This window comes from Bufo gargarizans, chromosome 10 (genome assembly GCF_014858855.1).
Source record: "Bufo gargarizans isolate SCDJY-AF-19 chromosome 10, ASM1485885v1, whole genome shotgun sequence".
Taxonomy (NCBI): domain Eukaryota; kingdom Metazoa; phylum Chordata; class Amphibia; order Anura; family Bufonidae; genus Bufo; species Bufo gargarizans.
This window is the reverse complement of record NC_058089.1, coordinates 42385189-42410177: the sequence shown is the minus strand read 5'-3', so window position 1 is coordinate 42410177 and position 24989 is coordinate 42385189. Positions and strand designations below refer to the sequence as shown.

Here is a 24989-nt window from a genome sequence, read left to right as displayed (position 1 = left end):
TATTGAGCCAGGCACCAGCCAGTATCTTTGAATGCACAGTTGTCAAGGGCACTTGAGTGCAAGCAGTGTGGGGGATACCATTTGGTGAAATGAGAAGAGTGAAAATAGCGGAGGTTAACTATAGAAGAGTTAGCTTGGGGAACGTTGATGGGCCTGCCTAAAAAGATGGGTTTTTAAGGCTTTCTTAAACTTTGAATGTTGCACATTAATCTGATTGTCTGTGGTAGTGCGTTCCAGAGAACTGGTGCAGCAGGATGTAGGTCTTAGATTGTAGAGCACAGGTAGGGTTGTAGGCTGAGACGAGGGAGGAGATGCTGTCTGGTGCGGCACGATGTAGGTCTTAGATTGTAGAGCACAGGTAGGGTTGTAGACTGAGACGAGGGAGGAGATGCTGTCTGGTGCGGCACGATGTAGGTCTTAGATTGTAGAGCACAGGTAGGGTTGTAGACTGAGACGAGAGAGGAGATGCTGTCTGGTGCGGCACGACGTAGGTCTTAGATTGTAGAGCACAGGTAGGGTTGTAGGCTGAGACGAGGGAGGAGATGCTGTCTGGTGCGGCACGATGTAGGTCTTAGATTGTAGAGCACAGGTAGGGTTGTAGGCTGAGACGAGGGAGGAGATGCTGTCTGGTGCGGCACGATGTAGGTCGTAGATTGTAGAGCGCAGGTAGGGTTGTAGGCTGAGACAAGGGAGGAGATGCTGTCTGGTGCGGCACTGTGGAGAGTTGTAGCGACTGGTACAGGGTGGAAGCGTCAGTGCATCTATTGGACAGAGGGTTAAACCTAGCCTCTGCACTCAGGATAGATTGGAAAGGGGAGAATTTAGTGGGAAGAAGATTGATTAGTAATCTGTTCCAGTAATTAAAGTGAGGCTGAATCAGAGCAAGAATGAGAGTAGTTCCATAGTAAGAAATGGAGATATGGGCAGGAGGAAAGGAGGATGCGGCGCTGCTGTATACTGCACTCAAATGGTTACTGAAGGCATGTACTAACAATAGGGAGAATGTATCATGAGGGGGACATTTGAAGTCCGTTTTGCTTTAGTCTGCATTGGAGTACTTTTACATTTATCAAATGTCTCATATTACTTGATACATTTCTCTTATCCTTGGACCTAAGCCTTTTGTCTAGAGAAGCTACCCCAGTTTTCCTACTCCACCCTTCTCCTGGAGTGAGATTATGACTTTTTTTGTGTGACTGAAACTCATTAACATTGCTTACTACATCCACTTTTCCACCCACATTACAAAACTGGAGTGAGTGGTGTAAATATGCAAAAAGATCGCAAAATTGTGTACTTCAATACATTAACCAAAAAAAAAAACCTAGCAAAATTAGGGTGCATTCACACGACAGTATAAATGGATCCGCATCCGTTCCGCAATGGGCATTTTCTATATAGCGCCGGCCATGTGCGGTCCTCAGTATACGGAAAGCACACGGCCGGTATCCGTGTTTTGCGGATCCACAATTTGCGGGCCGCAAAACACTTACGGTCGTGTGAATGCACCCTTAAACTTCAGAAACAGAAAAATTTTACTGGAGTATAATCTCTCACAAGAATTAACTTGCCAGGTAATTGTCTACTGCACATGAAATGAAGGGCAAGACAAACATTTAGGGGGGGAAAAAGACACTGGACGTTTGATAGAAACACAAAGGCCTCATTCTAAATGGTGATGTTACAGACATCTCTGTGTGAGGACTGATCAGCCCTTTGTTGGGACTCCAGCAGTGTGTTATCATCTTCATGTCCATTCAGAAACACTACGCAAACATGATACAGTAAAATACTGCGTGGCTGGGGCGTTCTCAAGTCACTATTTCACTTTCAACCTGAAGAAGGCAGACTTTTGTAGACAACAATACAAATTTGTGAATGCTAGTCAAGCAAATATGACCGCTGTGATACAAAGACAGCAGGTTATATTACTGGAGTGTTGCCCAGATGACCATTTTAGCTGAAAAGCCCCTACTGCTGCCCCTCCTTGCAGACTTTTGGTTGGATTCAGTACAGGTCTCTGAATATGAACCTTGCCGGTATGAAAGGGAGTTATACCAGTTTGTGAAATGTCCCACTATTTTGTGGATCCTCATGCAAGCTCTGAGGCAGTTGGTGGGGGTTGGGGGCCACGTTGGTCAAGGTCATCTACATAGGATATAATAAGCTTCTGTTGTTCATCAGGGATGCAGTCAAGTACTAGATAGCGTTTGTCTTTTTGATAATACAATGTTGGAGTTTTAACAAAGGTCAATACTCCCACAAAACGGCAATGATTCTAAGACGTGTGTGGCCATCTAAACAGAAAACACCCAAAAAACCACACTACAAAAATGTAAAATATAATATTGAATTCCATATAATAAAAAGTATAATAATACAATTGCAGAGATACGGTTAAAAATGGATCCCATATAGCAGCATGTGGCTTTGTAGTTTGGCTAGGGAACTTTTTACCTAGCTATATGAATCATCCTGACTTTCAGGATTGGTGTACTGATGGATATGGGACCTTCTGATTAGTCGACTTTTAAAGGCATTTTTTGATACGCATAAATCTCTGTATGTTTTTATGTGCGACTTGCCACATGCTGCTTTATGGGACCCGTTTTTAACCGTTTTTCTGATTGTATTATACTTTTTATTATATGGAATTTAATAAATATTCTTTTTTTGTAATTAAAGCGTTTATTGGGTTTTAGGCTGAGTTCACACGAGCGTGACAGATTTGGTCCGGATGCGTTCAGGGTGCGTTCAGTTAAACTCGCACCGTTTTGCAAGCAAGTTCAGTCAGTTTTGGCTGCAATTGCGTTTAGTTGTTCAGTTTTTTCCGCGCGGGTGCAATGCGTTTTGATGCGTTTTTCACACGCGTGATAAAAAACTGAAGGTTTACAAACAACATCTCCTAGCAACCATCAGTGAAAAACGCATCGCACCCGCACTTGCTTGCAGATGCAATGCGTTATTAACGCAGCCCCATTCACTTCTATGGAGCCAGGGCTGCGTGAAAAACGCAGAATATAGAACATGCTGCGATTTTAAAGCATTGCAGAAGTGATGCATGAAAAAAAACGCTCATGTGCACAGCCCCATTGAAATGAATGGGTCAGGATTCAGTGCAGGTGCAATGCGTTCACCTACTGCATTGCACCCGCGCGGAAATCTCGCCCGTGTGAACTCAGTCTTACACTTTTAAAACAAAACAAAACTGAGAATTGTACAGGAGACAAAAGTATAATGACAGATTTACATAGGTAATTGCAGGTACAATATTAGAATTCGAATAAATATTAGTTTTAACAAAGGTGCAAATCAGTCCTTACATATTTCCTTTTTATTTTTTTCCTTCTATTTTTGTCTGGACGTTCATTTTTAATTTTTCATTTGTGGTAGATAACTTCCTTCAAGGTAATTCTTGTGAAAACGTATGCTCCCATCAGTGTTTCTGAAGTTTCATTTTGTTAGGTTTGTTCGGTTAAAAAAAAAAAAAATAAAAAAAATAAATAAAAAAAAAAATATATATATATATATATATATATATATATATATATATATAATTTTTTTTTTTTTTACGAACCAGATAAATGAGTGTTTGTTCCTGAAATGCGTTGCTCATACCTACAACTGATAGTTTGTCTACAGTAACCATCTGTGTCGGGTATACAGCAGCACAGTATCCTCCTTTTATTCTGCCCACATCTCCATGTGTTAATTAAGGACGGTGTGCAGCTACGAACCCAAACTTGTGTAAGCCTGGAGAGACGTTGCGCTCTTAGCACAGCACTATAAGCTGAACAGCCAGTTGTCGTCATTCTCCTAACTTGTTCCTGTAGTCCTGCACATTATGCTCTTCTGCTTTTCTTTTTATGCACTGTAACAGTAAGGAGTGGGCAGATGTTTTTGAGGCTCAGGTAACATGAGTGAGCATTGATTGAAGTCGAGCACAATCCCAAGACAGTGGGTGTGCTCAGTATTTATGGTAGTGCCACATACTGAATTGAAAGGTGCTCATTCAGTTTGTTTGAGTTTTGGAAAAAGTAAAACATATTAGAGACAACGGGCAGTGACTAGTGTTTTGTAGTAGTTCGGGTGTGATGTCACAGGAAGAGATATATATAATTTGGTGTAATCAGCATAGAGATGGTACTAAAGAAACAAATCTGCTGACGTTCTATCCAATAGGGACTGGTCCCTGAGGAACCCCAACAGCAAGCAGAAGAGGAGAAGCCAGCATAAGATACACTGAAGAAAACCGAGAGCACACTGTGGAGCACACAGAGTAGGAGTTGGTGACCTACAGTGTTAGAAACGGCAGTGAGATGAAGAATAATGAGTAGGGAGAGGTTAACTTTAGATTAAAGGGGTACTGCACTTTGTTTAAACTGATTATCTATCCTTTGGGTAGATCATCAGCATCTGATCGGCGGGGGTCTGGCACCCGGGACCCCCGCCGATCAGCTGTTTGAGAAGGCAGCGGCGCTCCAGGAGTGCCGCGGCCTTCTCACTGTTTACCGCAGGCCCAGTGACGTCACGACTTGTATCAACTGGCCTGGGTGCGGCTAAGCTCTGTTCACTTGAATGGAGCTTAGCCCAGGCCAGTTGATACTAGTTGTGACATCACTAGTCCTGTGGGAAACAATGAGAAGGGCGCGGCGCTCCTGGCTTCTCATACAGCTGTTCGGCAGGGGTCCCGGGGTTGGAGGCCCGCCGATCAGATGCTGATGATCAATCCAGAGGATAGATCATCAGTTTAAATAAACCGCAGAACCCCTTTAAGTAATCAGGAGATCATTTGACACTTTGGTAAGGAGTGTGGAAACCAGATTTTAAAGGGATCCTGTCATGTTTAATATGGTGTTTGAGCTGTGGGGAATGTTATAGATCAGGAGGAGCTGAGCAGATGTATAGTTTTATGGGAAAAGATTTAGTAAAACGTGTCATTTATACATTTTATATTCCTGCTCAATCTGGAATTTGAAGTGGAGTCAATCCTATTAGTGACTGAAAGCTTTCCTTCTAGGACTGGGCATTCATAGATGGCTATCAATCACTGATAGGACCGTCAGCTGGACTTCAAAGCCCAGAATAAGCAGGAATTTAAATCTATAATTGACAAGTTTAAACAGAATCTTTTCAATTAAAAACATATACCGATCTTCTCCGCTCCTCATGCTCTAGAACAGGAGTGGCCAACCGTACAGACACAAAGAGCCAGAAAAAAAGAAGTATGACTGCCAGGAGCCACAAGCTATACATTTAGGCCTCTTTCACACTACCGTATGGCTATTTCAGTGTTTTGCGGTCCATTTTTCATGGATCCGTTGTTCCGTTTTTTTGTTTTTTTTTCCCCCGTTGTGTTTCCATTTCGGTTCTGTTTTTCCGTATGGCATATACAGTATACAGTAATTACATAGAACAAATTGGGCTGGGCATAGCATTTTCAATAGATGGTTCCGCAAAAAACGGAACGGATACGGAAGACATACGGATGCATTTCCGTATGCATTCAGTTTTTTTTTTGCGGACCCATTGACTTTAATGGAACCACGGAACGTGATTTGTGGCCAAATGTAGGACATGTTTTATCTTTCAACGGAAATACGGAAGCGGAATGCATACGGAGTACATTCCGTTTTTTTTGCGGACCCATTGAAATGAATGGTTCCGTATACGGAACGCAAAAAACTGTCCGCAAAACGGAAACAAAAAACGGTAGTGTGAAAGAGGCCTTACACAAATATGCGTGCACACGACAGTATTACTGCAATTAAGTTATCAAACATTTAAAAGTTCATTTAAACCACCTTTTCTACCTGTAATGTAGACCGCTTTAGTGAGACTTCTGGCAATCTTTGTTTTTCACAATAGGTTTTAAAGGGATTCTGTCACCAGGTTTCACCCCCTCCAGATAAAAATAAGGTGCCCAAGGGGATGTAAATGGATCCAAGCTGCTGCCCGCACCCGCCGCGCTCGTGCCCAGCGCCGCCTCATAATCTTCTGTGATGCCTCCCGCTCTCCCTCCCTCCTCCTGCTGTAACATCGCTGTGACGCTTCCCCCTCCTCCTGCTGTAACATCGCTGTTACGCCTTCCCCCTCCTCCTGCTGTAACATCGCTGTGATGCCTCCCCCCTCCTCCTGCTGTAAAATTGCTGTGACGCCTCCCGCTCTCCCTCCCTCCCCCCTCCTCCTGCTGTAACATCGCTGTGACGCCTCCCGCTCTCCCTCCCTCCCCCCTCCGCCTGCTGTAACATCGCAATGTTACAGCAGGAGGGGGGAGGGAGGGAGAGCGGGAGGCGTCACAGCGATGTTGCAGCAGGAGGAGGAGGGGGAGGCGTCCCAGCGATGTTACAGAAGGAGGAGGGAGGGAGAGCGGGAGGAGTCACAGAAGATTATGAGGTGGCGCTGGGCACGAACGGCGGCGGGTGCGGGCGGCAGCTTGGATCCATTTACATCCCCTTGGGCACCTCATTTTTATGAATGACAGGTTAGTAATAGCGTATTTTTTAGCAAAATGAGCCTACAGATTACATTTATAAGACCACATTAGGAATGGTTAAAGCTCCCTGAACATAACCATATTTTTATCTGGAGGGGGTGAAACCTGGTGACAGAATTCCTTTAAATCTGGCTTGTATTCAGTCCGTCTCATGCTCAGATGACCCTCTCACCCCTATTCTGAGATCATGTATGTGGGGGTGATTTGACATAGCAGAGATGTGAGCATGCGGTGTCTGATTTTAGGGGTCTTATGTGGGCACTGGGGGGGCTTATTTTGTGGGTCTGATGAGGATTTGGGGGGCTTATCTGAGCTGGCACCCCCCAATACTTAAAAATTGTACCCCCTCACTGTAGTATTGACCTTATTGTACAACCTTCACAATAGTTTTGTACAGATGTCCAAACTTTTGCATGCCACTGTATGTCATAAGTCTTTGCAGGGTGGCCCTTTAGTAGCCAAGAATATATATCATATGTTCTTGCTACAGTTGGTTGGATCTCAGGCTGTAAAACAACTAGGGATGAAAGAGAGGCAATCTCATCTTTAAAGCAAGACCAGGATTGTGGCTGTTGGATGCAATACATCACAAACCACAGCCCTTAGAATTGGGTCCCAATGAAAACTGCATATACCTGCAGCTCTCCCTTCTGAACCGATTTCTGAGGTCTATATCTACGGAGTGTGAGAAATTCCAGGATAAAGCAGATGTCCACCCTTCAGCTGGCTGAGATGTCAGCCAGTGGGGGATATGCTGACAAGGTGCACATATGAGAAGACAGATACTCCCTCCCTATGTAACTGTACATTAACCTTGGGGCTAGGGTAACATGAATTTCTGTGCATGTTATCAACCCCCTTCCCACATCAATCAGCATGCTTGCTCTTTGATTGTCATATGTGGGTTTTTTTCAGAATAGGAGTGGAGACGATCACTTGCTCATCTAATCCCCCCTCTGCGCTTAATTAGGCCGTTTATTGACACTGTGAACTGGATGTTTATCAGCAACTGGATCACAGAGCCAAAATTGTTGCACTTAATACAACACAAATACACAAGCATTGACAAAGATTACACAGTACACAGTCTGTATCCTGTCCATACTAGATCTAGAGAGTTAAATATCTAACAAGTATCTGTCCGTTACATGCTGCAGTAATAGTAATAATGATCATCAGCAGACAGGGATATAATATACAGTAGTGTTAAAAAACAAACAAAAAAAAAAACAGTCCAATATCATTAACCCATTTGTGACATATCACTTACTAGTGAGTCACAATGGAAAATAGGGTTGTAGCGGGTATCGAATTATCGATACCCAATTGATACTTTTTATACTGGCACCTGAGGGGTTAACTGCCGCGAATCTCAGCTCCCTGTCATAGAGGTCGGGTGCCGGCACCCGCCTCCTGTATTTGTATTAAAAGGTTAATCATCTTCATTGGTGGCGCAGTGCGCCCCCTCTCCCCCCAGTACTAAAAACATTAGTGGTGCAGTGCGCCCCCCTGAATCCCCCCAGTATTAAAGTCATCTGTGGCAGTGGCCACAGAGTCCCCTCCTCATTGGTGGTGCAGTGGCAGCTTCGGATCAGAGCCCCAGCAGTGTAATCCTGGGGCTCCGATCGGTTGTACTGAAGCTCTGGCTGCCATGGTAACCTCCCTGCTGCTGTGTGTACTATGCACAGGGCACCAGGGAGAGTGTGAGATCCTGTTCACCCTGATAGAGCTCTATGAGGGGGAATAGGACAAGGGATGAAAAGATTAAAGGGTCTAGGCCCTAAGGGGGCTAATAGTTTTTAAATAAAGTTTAAAAAAAAATAAAAATCGCCCCCTTTCCCAATTTTACATCTAAAATATATAAATAATAAACATATTACATATCTCCTATGCGGTGAATGTCATAAAAAAAAAGAAAAACTGTGCGATTTGCCACTTTTAGTCACCTTGTCCACCCAAAAAATAGGATCGGACTGTTCGATTGCGTTCCATAATATTTGGAATGCACGCTGCTTTTTTGGTGTTTTATATTTTTAGTGTGGTATAGAGTATCGCAATACTTTTTTAATGGTATCGAAATCGAATCAAAATTTTGTTATCGTGACAACCCTAATAAAAAATGACTTCCCGCAAATTGATGTACTAGTACATTGTCATGATCTTGTGGGCATCGGAGCTGCGCACTTCCGATGAATGCAGGAGCCCAGCTGTGACTGATAGCTGGGCCCCTGCTGTATCCAGTGGCATCACTGTAAGTGCAGATGCCGGCGGATTAACCCCTTATATTCTGCAATCAGCACTGACCGTGGCACATAAGAGGATTGCAGAGGCAGGGGGCTCCCTCTGCCTCTCCATCACTACCCCCCCCCCCCCCCATCCCCCCCTCTGCAGTGACAGGGGGCCGATGGCTTCAATGTAAAGAAGCCTTTAGCGTTCTTTTTTTATTTTTATTTTTTTATTATTATAACAATAGACATTAGGCATTGCCGTGTCTTTAATGAGCGGCTGTAAAAATATCACATGACCTACCTTGTCAGGTGAACGCTGTAAAAAAGAAACTTTGCCAAAACAGCCATTGTCTGGTTACCTTGCCCCAAAAAAGTGTAATATTGAATGATCAAATAAAATATATGTACCTAGAAATGGTGCCAATAAAAACGTTAATTCTTCCTGCAAAAGACAAACTCCTACACAAGATGATGGGCAGAAAAAAAAATATATATGGCTTTCAGATAATGAGTCACAAGAAGGATTTTTTTATATTTCTTTTCAAAAATGCTTGTTGTGTAAAATTGAGATAAAAAAAGACATATTGGGTATTGCTGTATCTGTAACGACATCCTATATAAAAATATCACATTACCTACCCCCTCAGGTGAACGCCATAAAAAAAAAAAAAAAAAAAAAAAAAACTTTGACCTTGCCCCAAAAAAGTGTAACATTGATAAAAAAAATCACATGTACCCAGTAATGGTACCGATAAAATGTAAATTCTTCCTGCAAAAAAACTCCTACACAAGACGATCCGCAGAAAAAAATTAAATAAAAAATTGCTTTCTGAAAATGGAGACACAAAAATATGATTTGTTTTTCAAAAGTGCTTTATTAGGTAAAACTGAAACAAAATATAAAAATAGACATATACCGTTGTGTTCGTACCAACCTGCTCTATAAAAAAAAAAAAAAACACCTGATCTGTCCTGTAAGGTGAATGCTGTAAAAAATAAGTTGTGCCAGAACAGCAGTTTTTTTGTTGTTGTTTTTACCTTGCCTCATAAAAAGCATAATATCAAGCGATCAAACATTATATGTACCCCAAAATAGTACCAATAAATCTGTCACCTTATCCAGTAGTTACCAAAATGGGGTTACTTTTTGGGAGTTTCTACTGTTGGGGTGTATGGGGGGGTCTTCAAATACGAGATGACAACTTAAAATTATCCTAGTGAAATCTTCCCTCCAAAATCCATATGTTGCTTGTGCCCTTCTCTGCCCTGTCGTGTGCCTATACAGCAGTTTACGACCACATATGGAGTGTTTCTGTAAACTGCAGAATCAGGGTTATAAATGTTGAATTTTGTTTGGCTATTAACCTATGCTGCCTTACAGGAATAAAAAAAAGGGTTAAAATTGAATATCTGCAAAAAAAAGTGATATTTTTATATGATATATTTTCCTTCAATTCTTGTGGCACACCGAAAGGTTTAACAAAGTTTGTAAACTCATATTTGAATAACTAAAGGGATGTAGTTTCTACAATGGAGTAATTTGTGTGGTTTCTATTATGGAAGCGCCACAAAGTGACTTCATGACTGTATTGGTCCTTAACCTGAATTGGTCCTTTTTTGCGTTTTCATTTTTCTTCCCTATTTTCATTGACCAATAACTTTATTTTTCCATTCATATAGCTGTATGAGGGCTTATTTTTTGTGGGACAAGTTGTACTTTCTAACGCCACCATTTAATATGGCATAGAATGTACTGGGAAGCAGGAAAAAAAATTCTAAATGGGACAGAATTGGGCACCGTATATATATATATATATATATATATATATATATATATATATATATATATATATATATATATATATATATATATATATATATATATATAATATATCTCTCTCTCTATCCCACAACGTTCCGTTTGCAGCAAAACTGACCTGTGCCCTTCATTCTCTGGGTCAGTAAGATTATAATGATACCACATATGTATAGGTTTTTATGTCTAAATAGTGTAAAAATAAATGTAGAGTTTGAGGTGTTTTTTTGTTTTTGTTTTTTTTAAATCACCATATTCTGATCTACTGAGCTGTGTGGGGGCTCACTTTTTGCGGGTGTGTGACTTTTTATCTAATTTTATAACTTTTTTTGGGGTAAGAGAAGCAATGGAAAAAAATTGCAAATTGGCCATTTTGACCCTTTTTCCCTTAGGCCATATTGGAAAATTATTTTTATTTTTTTATTAGAGAAAATAAATATCACAATACAAAAGATTGTTAATAGCAAACATGAAGAGAATCATTCCTGGGACAAAATACATTATAAGCAAAAATACATATTTATTAGTTGAAAAAAATACTCAGTCAGTATCTAGTCCAGTAATCTTAAATTACTTTCTCTTCAAATAAATTAATACACAGCCAAGTTATCATTCTTATAAACATATCCATCATAAAAGCCCTACCCACCAACCCACCCAATTTCCCTCATTCCCACACAATTCTAAAGGATTCTGTATAAAGCCAGGGGGAATCCACAAGGGTTCAAATCCACATCGACCTACAAACGACTAAGGCTACTTTCACACTGGCGTTTTGGCTTTCAGTTTGTGAGATCCATTCAGGGCTCTCACAAGCGTCCAAAACGGATCAGTTTTGCCCTAATGCATTCTGAATGGAAAAGGATCCGCTCAGAATGCATCAGTTTGCCCCCGCTCCGTCTCCATTCTACTTTGGAGGCGGAAATCAAAACGCTGCTTGACACACAATGTAAGTCAATAGGGACGGATCCGTTTTCTATGACACAATCTGGCACAATAGAAAACTGATCCGTCCTCCATTGACTTTCAGTGCTGTTCAAGACTGATCTGTCTTGGCTATGTTAAAGATAATACAAACGGATCCGTACCAAACGTGTGAAAGTAGCCTAACTCCAATTTACCCATATCTGAGCCCATTGTCCCAACTGTTGTTTTTCCACAAATAAGCCTCTTTCATAATCTTGTTCATTAGGCAGTTCCACTCGGCAAATTCGAGTTGTTTTTCAGATCCCTATTTTCTAACAATGATGACTAGGTAACATTAACCCTTTCAACCATCCTTTTTCATCCCTCTTGCTAATGTTCTCTAGCAGGATGAGACCCAAAATTGCAAGTTCTATTCCGAATACAAAATTTAAATTGGTCACCCTACTAAGTTTCGCATGGATTCTGTGCCAGTACAGTTGCATAACAGGACAGCTCCATATCAAATGAATAAAGCCGGCTTGTTTGCTTTTACATTTTAGACACTTATGAGTTGACTCTTTATATATCTTAGATAACAAAAGGGGGGTATACTATAAACGGTGAACGATATTAAATTGTATTAATCTATGTTGTATATTTGTGCAATTGCATCCCTGTCTGGTGCCTCTATATAAATCAAACGATTCTAAACATACCCCATCAATGTTTATTCTTGCTGTCGGGCAACTATATAATAACTGAACCCATTTGATGAAATTAGGTCCCAGATTCATCCTGGTCAGGAAGGGCCACTCCACCCTGTCAAACGCTTAGGGGCGTCTAGTGACATGATGAAGCGGTCCTCCCCCTCTCCCACTTGAATATTAACCATGACCCGTTGAATATTCGACTGGGCATGATGCTTGGGGATAAACCCAGTCTGATCAGGATGTATCAACTTATTTCTAACTTTCCTAAGTTTATTGGCCAGTATTTTCGCAAATATTTTAAAATCGGTGTTTAATAGTGATATTGGCCGATGTGATTCAATCTCCTTTCCATCCTTCCCCTTTTTTAAGATAAGTGTAATGACCACTTATGATTTTGATTGAGATACATTTCCAGATTCCAAGTATTCATTAAAAACCTGCAATAAATGGGGCAACAGCGCATCCCCATAACATCTATAAATTTCGAATCGAAGTCCGTCAGAACTTGGGGCAGTTACCACGAGTTGCTCTTATGGCCTCTTGTAACTCACTTAGTAGAATTGGGGCATTCAGTAAAGCACTTTCACCCTCTGTTAACACATGGAGAGAGGAATCATTTAAAAATAAATCAATATCCCCCTCTTTCCCTACTGCCTCAGATTTATACATGGAGGAGAAATATGCTAAAAACTCCTTTTCAATAACCTTGGGGTCAGATGAGACATTGCCATTCCTCGTTCTAATACAAATAATTTTATTTCCCTTTTGATTCTGAATTACAGATGCCAACAGTCATCCAGGTTTACCTGACTTGCACAAATATTTCTGACCAGAGGAAAAAACGCTGTGCTGTGCCTTATTATTGAGGAAGTTATTATACTCCTGGTTAGCATTGATTAATTGGTGTTGGATTTCCAAATTATTATTGTTAATAATGTCAACCTAAAGTGCCCTTACCCTCTCCTCAAGCTGCTTCTTGGATTTAGCTAATTTAATTTTATTTCCTTTTATTTTACACTTGTATAATCCCCTTCGGAATGCCTTTAGGGCATCCCAAACAAAATGGATATCCAAAACTCTTTAATCTCATTACCTATGTATTCTTGTTCCTTAACTAATAGGATCCAATGTGGATTCAGCTGAAAATTCCTGGTTTTCCAGGAAGATTCCTTTTCTCTGAATATCCACAAAATGGGAGAATGGGAGAATGATCAGAGATGCAGTGGACTTCATACTTCATATGGTGCACAGAATCCAAACTGGACAATGCCATGTCAATGCTTGACATGGCCTCATATGAACGACTAAAATTAGAAAAGTATTTTTAGATTTTAATAGAACGAGTGTTTTCGGTCGGGGTGATACCCATGATTTTTTTTTTTGGGGTATTTTTTTTTTATTATACGGAAAGGGGGGTGATTTAAACTTTAATTTTTTTTATATATTTATTAATTTTTTTTAACATTTTTGTTGTGATTTTAAAGCTCGTATTTGAGCTTACAAAATCAAATTTTTATCTAATTCTGAACAATAATGGATTTTTTACATTTATTTCTCAGAACTGCTCATTTCTTATGTTAGCCTGCCACCTGCTGGCCAAAATAAGAATTGCAGCTTAAATGTCTTGCGCAAGACCCAGCGCATTTAAAGCAACTACCAGCATTCTCATTGGCCGCAGAGGATTCCTGTAAGAATCCCAGAAGCGCAAGCTTCCGTGTTTTTCACCCTTTAGATGCAGTGATCTCACTTGATTGCCGCATTCGGCATTATTGCCGGTCGCAGTAATTAGCCGCGGGTCTCTGCTTTTTCAAACTCTCTGGCAATGACGCCCGTTGCACGTGCAAGCGAGCACTATGTTTGCTCATCGCTCCAGTGCTGTACATGTACGGTGCTGGTATCGAATGGGTTAAAGTGGGTTTTGAATACTTTTCTTTAAAAATTTTAAAATTGCATTAAAAAATTTTTTGCTAATTTGTGCCAACATAAAGTAGACATATGGGAAATGTAAAGTAATGATGTATCAATACCTGTCTTAAAAGCGGAGAAATAGAAATTTGTAAATGTTTATTTTTTATTTTTTTTATTATAAATAAAGGTGGATAATATTGACTCAAATTTACCAATGTCATGAAGTACAATGTGTGACGAGAAAAAAAAAATCTCAGAATGGCTTGGATAAGTAAAAGCATTTCAGAGTTATTACCATATAGTGACATGTCAGGTTTCCAAAATTTGGCTTGGATCTTCAGGTGAAAAATGGCTTGTAAGTAGTAGAGATGTAAGTAATAGAAAAAAAAAAAAACAGACCCAACAATTAGGACATGCATGCCATGCTGCATGCTCAAAATAATAGCTGAGGAGTTACATTGGTGAAGTCTTCATTCTATGATATAACGGGTGTCAATTTTAGCCCTTATTTTAGGTAGTAGGGTGGCAAATGTCACACATGTTGTTTATTTTGCATTTTCTTCTGAAATACTGGAGAAAATGGATTGTTCCATAAATTGATTAGAGGAGGATAAAGACGTGCAGCAAATTATAGGCTTCTTATAGCTAAAATGATCTCAAATGCCTTGAATTGGCAACTATAACCTGAAAGACACGGAAGGAAGCGGGAAACTAGTGTTCAAATGGATTAGGGATAAGTCAAACTGGCAAATGCTCAGCCAGTGATCACCTCCAGAAAGATCCGAGATCTGAAGTTACCAGTGACAGTTAATGGAGCCAAGTTACCAGCAAGAACTCTCTGTAAAGTTCCGTTGTTAAAAATACACACATGTCCCTGAATAGGTTAAAAGTTTCCAAGAATCACATAGTGAAATGACGCAATACTTTGCAGACAGGTGAAAGCAAAATTATTTTTGTCCAGTGGCCGCAGATAGTATGTCCGACCCCCAAGCACCGAATTCAAGCCACAGCACCCTGTGAAGACCGTAAAGCATGGTGGTGCAAAAATCATGATATGAGGATGTTTTTCATACCATGGTGTCGGGCCTATTTATCGCATACCAGGGATCCTGGATCAGTTTTAATACATCAGAATACTTAAGTAGATAATGTTCCCCCGTGCCGAAGAAGAAATGCCTTTGAAATAGGCGTTTTAAAACCAACAATGACTCAAGAGGCACCAGTAAGCGAACAGCATCTTGGTTACAAACACGATCGAGGTAATTGAGTGGCCAGCCTAATCCCATGGCCTCTAACCTCAGAGAACTTGTGGGTGACTTAAAAATGTGGTTTATGAAGCAAAACCCCAAAATGCAGAAGACTGTGGAATGTAGTCCAATCGTCCTGGACTAGAATACCTACCTGTTCAGAGGTCGACTTCATGCAACTTAGAAACAATGATTATGCCACAAAATATTAGTTTAGTAATTCAAAGTAAAGTGAAATCTCAACATTTTTCAGTTTTGAAAGAAAATTCTGGTCCTGCTATTTTTGAACAGCCTAGTATTCCTTTTTCTTTACTTTCTATAAAGGATTAACCCAAACTGGATACTTTTTGATTTGGAATGAAATGTGATTTTGCGCTATATTAGCTTTTTATGCGCACCGCTATTTTATTATTATTATATTTATTTTTTACACTACTGTATTTCTGACAGATGGAAAAGTTTTCATCAGTCCGAAAAAATACCTGTACTTGCTGGGTACCCCCGCTGATGCTGCCACCCATTTTTTTTTTTTTCGCGCTCAGTATGTAAATACTGAGCATCGGAATAGGGAGGAGGAGACGCCAGGGTTTGTCGATGGGCGTCTCGTTCTCCCTGGCGCTGCCGCGATCCAATCACAACGGAGAGCGTCACAGCCAGGGAGGAAAAACCTCCCTGGCTGTGATGCTGTCCTAAGTGATTGGATCTTGGCACAGCCAGGGAGAAGACACCAATTGAGAAACCCTGGCGTCTCCTCCTCCCTGTTCCGATGCTCAGTATTGGCATACTGAACACGAAAACTCTAGAGGGCACAGTGGTCCGCTGGAGCGATATAAAAAAAAAAAAAAAGGCAAGTACAGGTACAGGTAGCTCCTATGAGTAAAACAGATGAAAGGTCCTCTTTAAGGACCAGGCCATTTGCAAATCTGACATCTCTTTATTTGGTGATAACTTTAAAATGCTTTTACTTATCCAAGCCATTCAGAGATTTTTTTTCCCTCATAATATATTGTACTTCATGACAGTGGTAAATTTAAGTCAAAATATTTCCTTTTTATTTATGAAAAAAATACCAAATTTGCCAAATTTTGAAAAATTCGCAATTTTCAACATTTCAATTTCTCTGCTTTTTAAAACAGAAAGGGATACCTCCTAAAATAGTTATTACTTTACATTTCCTTCATGTTTGGATCATTTTTTAAATTACATTTTCTTTTTTTGGGACATTAGAAGGCTTAGAAGTTTAGATGTAAATCTTGAAATTTTTCAGAAAATTTCCAAAACCCACTTTTTAAGGACCAGTTCAGGTCTGATGTCACTTTGTGAGGCTTACATAATATAAACCACCCATAAATGGCCCCATTTTAGAAACTACACCCTTCAAGGTATTCAAAACTTTAACCCTTTAGGTTTTACACAAGAATTAAAGGAAAATGTAGATTAAATTTCAGAATTTCACTTTTTTGGCAGATTTTCCATTTTAATAATTTTTTTCTAGTAACAAAGCAGGGGTTAACAGCCAAACAAAACTCAATATTTATTGCCCTGATTCTGTAGTTTACAGAAACACCCCATATGTGTTCGTAAACTGCTGTACGGGGCAGTTGCAGGGCAGATTGTCTTAGGTAGGGGCTAATTTTTGATGAGTTAATGGTTAGATTGATACTATTTTGGGGGGCATACGCCTTTTTGACTGCTTGGTGTTGCACTTTTAGTGATGTTAGGTGACAAAAAAGTTCTTTTTAGCACAGTTTTTTTTTTTTTTTTTTTTTACTGTGTTCACCTGAGGGGTTAGGTCATGTGATATTTTGATAGACCCGGTCGATACGGATGCTGCGATACCTAATATGTCTACTTTTCTTTTTTTCCCTATATTTTACAATTATTTTTTTTGCTTTCTTTTCGGAAAAGGACTTTTTTTTGTTTTTTACTTTAATCTTTAATTTTTTTGTAAAACTTTATTTTATTTTTTTTACTTATTTTTTTCACTTTATTTTTTATCCCACTCTGGGACTTCAACTTTTGGCATCTGATCCCCTTTACAATGCATTACAATACTTCTGTATTACACACTGTAATACACTTACAGCCTGCTTCCTGTGAGATCCAGGGGGTTGTATCTCAGTCTGTCACAGAAGGCAGCCACGATGCCTAAGGAAGGCATCGGGCTGCCATCGGGTCCCCGTTACAGGACTGCGGGGACCCGATGGCCACCCTGCACCCGGCAGGATACCACATGTGCTGCGGTCAGCGCTGACCGTGGCAGTGCAACGGTTAATGTGCCGGCATCAGTGTTTTTTTTTTTTTTTGGTTTTTTTTTTGTTTCGTTTTTTTTAAGTTCCGTCCAAATATGATGTACACGTACGTCATGGGTCCTTTAGGGGTTAAAATACTGTTTGTCACAAAGTTACATGAAGGTGGACATGGTTGTCAACAGTCTGTCGAAGCAATTGCAATCATCAGGATGTCTGCTTTCAGGAAATGTACAAGTTTTGGGGTGCACTTACTATTTGAGGAGTGTAATCTGTGTTTTTCAGGTTGTTACTTTTTTTAAATTTTATTTCCAGCCTAAAACCAGATAGAACCGACAGTGATTGTATGAAGATACCGTGCTCCCTGGGGATAAAATGGCATCAGTATACAATATTTTCAACATAGGCTACTTTCACACTGGCGTTTTGGCTTTTCGTTTGTGAGATCCGTTCAGGGCTCTCACAAGCCGCCCAAAATGGATCAGTTTTGCCCTAATGCATTCTGAATGGAAAAGGATCCGCTCAGAATGCATCAGTTTGCCTCCATATAGGCACCATTCTGCTCTGGAGACGGAAACCAAAACGCTGCCTGACTAAGTGGAGCCAAACGGATCCGTCCTGGCACACAATGTAAGTCGCTGGGGACTGATCAGTTTTCATTGACACAATCTGGCACAATAGAAAACGGATCCGTCCTGGCACACAATGTAAGTCGCTGGGGACTGATCAGTTTTCATTGACACAATCTGGCACGATAGAAAACGGATCCGTCCCCCATTAACTTTCAATGGTGTTCATGACTGATCCGTCATGGCTATATAAGACATAATACAACCGGATCCGTTCATGACGGATGCATGCAATTGTATTATTGTAACGGAAGCGTTTTTGCACATCCATTACGCATCCGCAAAAAACGCTAAGTAGCAATACAATGGTCTTTTCTGACTCGACCTACAATGTCTCAGACTCAGATCCAAGGCCACTTCTCTGGTAATATAGCTGCATTAGTTGCTAGTTAGCAGCTATTCCTGACTGGTATATGTAAGGACTTTTTTCATCTGTCTTAGTCATCTGCTTAGTTTAATTAACTCTTCATTTTCTGTTGGGGGTTTTGGAATGATTACTCAAGTTTACAATGGTTTCAACAATGGTCGCCCTGGAACAAATTAATATTGTAACTTGAGAGGCCACTCTGTGTATGTAAATTTGGGTCTATGTGGCATCTACGAACTCTGCACGTGTTGAACTTTTACGAGTTATGGTGTATATAACTTTCTGCTTGATTAACTCTTTTACTGAGTAATAACTTTTATGAAAATTTGTTTGATGCAAGGTTGCATGAGAGTGTCTGTATATAAAGTGCTGAGTGGCAATGTGACAATGTGCTAGGTGTCTGCTTTCAGAAAAAATATATGGGTGTGGGGGTTAGGGTGATGTTTTTATTTTGGAATTTCGGATTTTATTTTCACATGTCAAAACTGTGAAATTAGTTTTGGCTGCATAGGGTGCAAACTTTCCAATACCCCTAGCAGCAAAAGGGCTAAAAATGTTTGGCTCTCTGAATAGACTTTAACCAATTATTAGTAAGTGGCACTGCCAAAAGGCAGATATCCTTAGTCGTCCTTCCATATGAGGCTCATGTGTGCATCATCCATGAAAGAAATTGGAACTAGGACGCCCAAAACTCGGCTTTACTGTTTACTTCAGTTACAATGAATATACGCATACAGTATAATAATGTCCATACTAAATAGTCCATGTTTGAAGAGAGTCCCGAACTTTTAATGTACAGGGAAATGGGATAGAGGTGAATCATGCATCAAGGGGGAATGCATTGGAAAATTTAATCTGCATTTAATCATGCTTGATTAAAAGGGTTTTCCAAGATTTTATATATATTTTTTATTTATTTTTTTACTTATCGGTGGCTGTCCGACACTTGGGACCCCCGCCGACCAGCTGCTCCTGTGAGCACTTTACCTTCTCGCAGCATACTAATCACAGCGCCGTACATAGTGTAGTGGTTGTGCTTGGTATTGCAGCTCAGCCCCATTCATTTCAATGGGGCTGAGCTGCTTCTAGGCCACGTGATTGATAAACGTTTCGTCACTGGCCTAGGAAAAGCAGAGAGAAGGCCACATCACTCCCGGGTGTCGGACCCCAACCAATCCGATACTAATGGCCTTTCCAGAGGATAGGTCATCAGTAAAAAGAAATCTTGGAAAACCCCTTTAATGCCTTAAAGGGACCCTGACATACCTAATAAGCATATTTAGCTATCTATATGACTGCACAGGTCTTCTAATGTGTAATAAGAACATATAAGTATAAACCCTGTCCAGCTTATAAATACTAGGGGTGCACCGAAATGAAAATTCTGGTCCGAAACCGAAACCGAAAATTCAGGATACCCCTTGACCGAAACCGAAACTGCCTTTTTGCCCAAAAACTTTTAAAAGACCCCCCACCCCATAACAGTGCCATCCACAGACCCCCACCCACCCCATAACAGTGCCATCCACAGACCCCCACCCACCCCATAACAGTGCCATCCACAGACCCCCACCCACCCCATAACAGTGCCATCCACAGACCCCCCCACCTCATAACAGTGCCATCCACAGACCCCCACCCACCCCATAACAGTGCCATCCACAGACCCCACCCACCCCATAACAGTGCCATCCACAGACCCCCCCACCTCATAACAGTGCCATCCACAGACCCCCCCACCTCATAACAGTGCCATCCACAGACCCCCACCCACCCCATAACAGTGCCATCCACAGACCCCCACCCACCCCATAACAGTGCCATCCACAGACCCCCACCCACCCCATAACAGTGCCATCCACAGACCCCCACCCACCCCATAACAGTGCCATCCACAGACCCCCCCCACCTCATAACAGTGCCATCCACAGACCCCCACCCACCCCATAACAGTGCCATCCACAGACCCCCACCCACCCCATAACAGTGCCATCCACAGACCCCCACCCACCCCATAACAGTGCCATCCACAGACCCCCACCCCATAACAGTGCCATCCACAGCCCCATTGTACAATTAATAGATTAATAGAAAATAGCGGGGAGGAACTGGGAGGAGGAGCTGGGGGCCGGTGCGTTCACTGTTCTCCGGCCCCCAGCTCCAGTAGTTATAAAATGTTGTACAATTAATAAGAAATCTATTCATTTGGCCCCCCTCTGCAGTATTACATTTAATACAGCCACATCATACTCACAGGGCTGTCATCTTAATGCTGGCCGGCCGGGCAGAGGAGCGGCAGCGTCACAACTGACGTCATGTGCCCGGCCTACTTTCTGAATGAAGGAGGCGGCGCAGGCATGTGACGTCAGTCGTGATGCTGCCGCTCGTCTGCCCGGCCGGCCAGCACAGCCCTGTGAGTAGGATGTGGCTGTATTGAATGTAATACTGCAGAGGGGGGCCAAATTAATAGAATGCTTATTAATTGTACAACATTTTATAACTACTGGAGCTGGGGGCCGGAGCACAGTGAACGCACCGGCCCCCAGCTCCTCCCCGCTATTTCCGGCCGATATGTAAAAATATCGGCAGAAACAGATTAGGTGCATTCTCGGCCGATATTTTCGGCCGCCGAAATTTCGGTGCACCCCTAATAAATACAGTAAACTGATGTTTTATAACCTGATAGAATCGTATTCTTTCTGCCCAAGGGGTCGGCGTTTCAGTTCACTTGCGCCCAGCCAGCCGCGCCCCAACCGCCGTTTTGAAGAGCCGCCCAGGTCATCAATATTCACTTCACTGGGCGGCTTCAGATGTGTTTGAGAGCAGCGTTCTGAAGCGCTGCTCAGAAGAGTGCCCGGCGCAGAACGCAGAGGCTGAAGCGGCCTCAAAGAAGCAGAGGGGACGCAGGCGCGATGCGATCCCGGCCAGTGAGGGTGCGGGGCGCATGCCCTGAAGCTGAAATGGAGTCCGATGCCCATAGCTTTCTATTGGGCATGCGCCGGATCTCGGAAGGTCTGGGACAGCAGAAGCCGCCCAGCGAAGTGAATATTGATGAGTTGGGCGGCGCTTCAAAACGGCGGTTGGGGCGAGGCTGGCTGGGCGCAAGTGAACTGAAACGCCGCCCCTTGGGCAGAAAGAAGACTATTCTATCAGGTTATAAAACATCAGTTTACTGTATTTATAAGGTGGACAGGGGTTATCTTTATGTTTTTATTACACATTAGAAGACCTGTGCAGTGTTATATATATATATACATACACTTATATGGGCCTGTCAGTGTCCCTTTAAGGACCTTGGACGAGAATGCTCGTCCTAACTGGCCGGTACTTCGGGCACTAGGATGAGCATTCTTGTCCTAGGGTTAACGCGCTGCCGCGATCAGCAGCAGGGGCCCAGCTGATACTAACAGCCGTGCCCCTGCTGTATCTGCCGGCATCGGTGTTTTGACAGATTAACCCCCTGGATGTCTGAATGGACCCTTACACTGTAAGATGCTAATAGTTGCCTAGGAAACTCGGCCCTGGGCCTAGATCTCCTGGGCTTCCATAGATGGCAGTCCCGTAGCCTGTTCCTGATGGGGATATATGGTGACCGCGGCATACAGGGGGTTAGCGGCAGCTTGTATATACCCATCGGGAACAGGCATCCGGACTGCCAGCTACTGGGTCTCCTAGGCAGCTATTAGCGTCTTACAGTCTATGGGTCTATTGAAAATGAATGGGTCCGCACCCGTTCCGCATAATTGTGGAACAGATCCGGACCTATTCAACAGACGTGTGAATGGACCCTTAGACACTGACAGTTCAAAAGAGCACAATACTAATGTATTGTGCTGTATTGAAACAGGGATCAGACCCTGAAATGTTGAAGTCCCAAAGTGGGACAAAAAAGAAATTGAAAAAAAGTAAAAAAAAAAAAGTAAAGTTTCAAGTAAAAAAAGAAAAGTAGACATATTAGGTATCGCCGCGTCCGTATCGACTGGCTCTATAAAAATATCACATGACCTAACCCCTCAGATAAACACCATAAAAAATCAAATAGAAATTTTTTTTTTTTTTATCACCTTACATCACTGAAAGTGCAAAACCAACCAAGCGATCAAAAAGGCTTATGCCCCCCCAAAATAGTACCAATCTGTCGCCTCATTCCACAAAAATTTTGCCCCTACCTAAGACAATTGCCTAAAAATATGGCTCTCAGACTATGGAGACACTAAAACATGATTTTTTTTTTTTTTTTTTTTTCAAAATTGCTTATATTGTGTTAAATAAAAAATAAATTAAAAAAAGTACATTAGGTATCGCTGCGTCAGTAACAGCCTGCTCTATAAAAATACTATATGACCTAACACCTTAGGTGAACATCGTAAAAAAAATTAAATAAGAATGGTGTAAAACATTATTTTATTTTTTTGTCACCTTACAACATAAAAAGTGTAATCGCTTGTGATCAAAAAGTCATACGCACCCTAAAATAGTACGAATCAAACCGTCATCTCCTCATACCGAAAAAAATGAGCTTCTACATAAGACAGTCGCCCCAAAAATTTAAAAAAACTATATGGATTTCAGAATATGGAGACACAATTTTTTTTTTTCAAAAATGCTTTATGTAAAATTGAAACAAACAACCCAAAAAATTGTGGTATATTTCGTACTGTCGTGTCCATAACAGCCTGCTCTATAAAAATACCACATGATCTAACCTGTCAGATTAACATTGTAAATAACAAAAAATAAAAACTGTGCCAAAACTGCTATTTTTTTGGTTACCTTGCCTCACAAAAGTAATATAGAGAAACCAAAAATCACATGTACCCTAAAAAAGTACCAACAAAACTGCCACCTTATACCGTAGTTTCCAAAATGGGGTCTTTTTTGGAGTTTCTACGGGTGCATCAGGGGGTTTTGAAATGTGACATGGTAACTTAAACTTATCCCAGTGAAATCTGCCTTCCAAAAACCATATGGCGTTCCTTTCCTTCTGCGCAATGCCGTGTACCCGTACAGCAGTTTACGACCACATATGGGGTGTTTCTGTAAACTACAGAATCGGGGCAATAAATATTGAGTTTTGTTTGGCTGTTAACCCTTGCTTTGTCATTGGAAAAAAATTGATTAAAATGAAATTTTATCTCCATTTTCCATTACTTCTTGTGGAATACCTAAAGGGTTAACAAAGTTTGTAAAATCAGTTTTGAATACCTTGACGGGTGTAGTTTCTAAAATGGGGTAATTTTTGGGTGGTTTCTATTGTGTAAGCCTCACAAAGTGACTTCAGACCTGAACTGGTCCTTAAAGGGAACCTGTCACCAGGATTTTGGGTATAGGGCTGATGGCATGGGTTGCTAGATTGCCGCTAGCACATCCACAATACCAGTCCCTAATAGCTCTGTGTGCTTTTATTGTGTAAGAAAAAACCTATTTGATACATATGCAAATTAACCTGAGATGAGTCCTGTCCCTGAGATCTCAGGTTAATTTGCATATGTATCAAATAGTTTTTTTTTTTATTACACAATAAAAGCACACAGAGCTATAGGGACTGGGTATTGTGGATGTGCTAGCGGCCATCTAGTAACCCATGTCCTCAGCTCTACACACAAAATCCCGGTGACAGGTTCTCTTTAAAAAGTGGGTTTTGGAAATTTTCTGAAAAATTTCAAGATTTGGTTCTAAGCCTTCTAATGTCCCCAAAAATTAAAATGGCATTCCCAAAATGAAGTAGACATTTGGGGAATGTAAAGTAATAACTATTTTGGGAGTTATTACTATTATAAAAGTAGAGAAATTGAAATTGGGAAATTTCTAATTTCCATATTTTTTTTTTACATTTTTGGTATTTTTTTTTTTTTATAAATAAAAATGAAATTTTTTAACTTTATTTTACCACTGTCATGAAGTACAATATGTGACGAGAAAGCAGTCTTAGAATGGCCTGGATAATTGATAGCGTTTTAAAGTTATTACCACATAAAGGGACACTGGTCAGATTTGCTAAAAATGGCCTGGTCCTTAAGGTTAAAAATAGCTGGGTCCTTAAGGGGTTAAAGCAGTTTTTCTATCCTCTGCCTTCCCAAACAGCTGATCAGCAATGGTCCCTTTTACTAAGGGCTTGTTCACACGACTGTGTGAAGCCCGTGCTGTGGACCGGGCAACGACCGTGACCCAGCCGCATGGTGATCGCAGATCCATTCACTTGAATGGGTCCGCGATCCGTCTGTTCTGCAAAAAAATACAGCATGGATTGAGCACGGAACGGTGCCCGTGTATTGTGGATCCGCAAATGGGGACCGCAATACGGCAACGAGCAGCACACGTTCATGTGAATGAGCCCTAAGCCTCAGCTACTTTTCGGACCACTTTAGTGGGTAAAGGCACAAATAAGCACCATAGTTTGCCACTTTAGTGCCATAAAACTGATTTTAACACT

At 41.3% G+C, this 24989-nt stretch overlaps 1 protein-coding gene across 2 annotated transcripts in view; it reads left to right on the top strand.

The window, feature by feature from the left end:
* The window catches only part of LOC122920769, a 68218-nt gene that overhangs the window by 31020 nt on the left and 12209 nt on the right, over positions 1–24989 (top strand). The gene's annotated exons all lie outside the window — the stretch shown is intronic.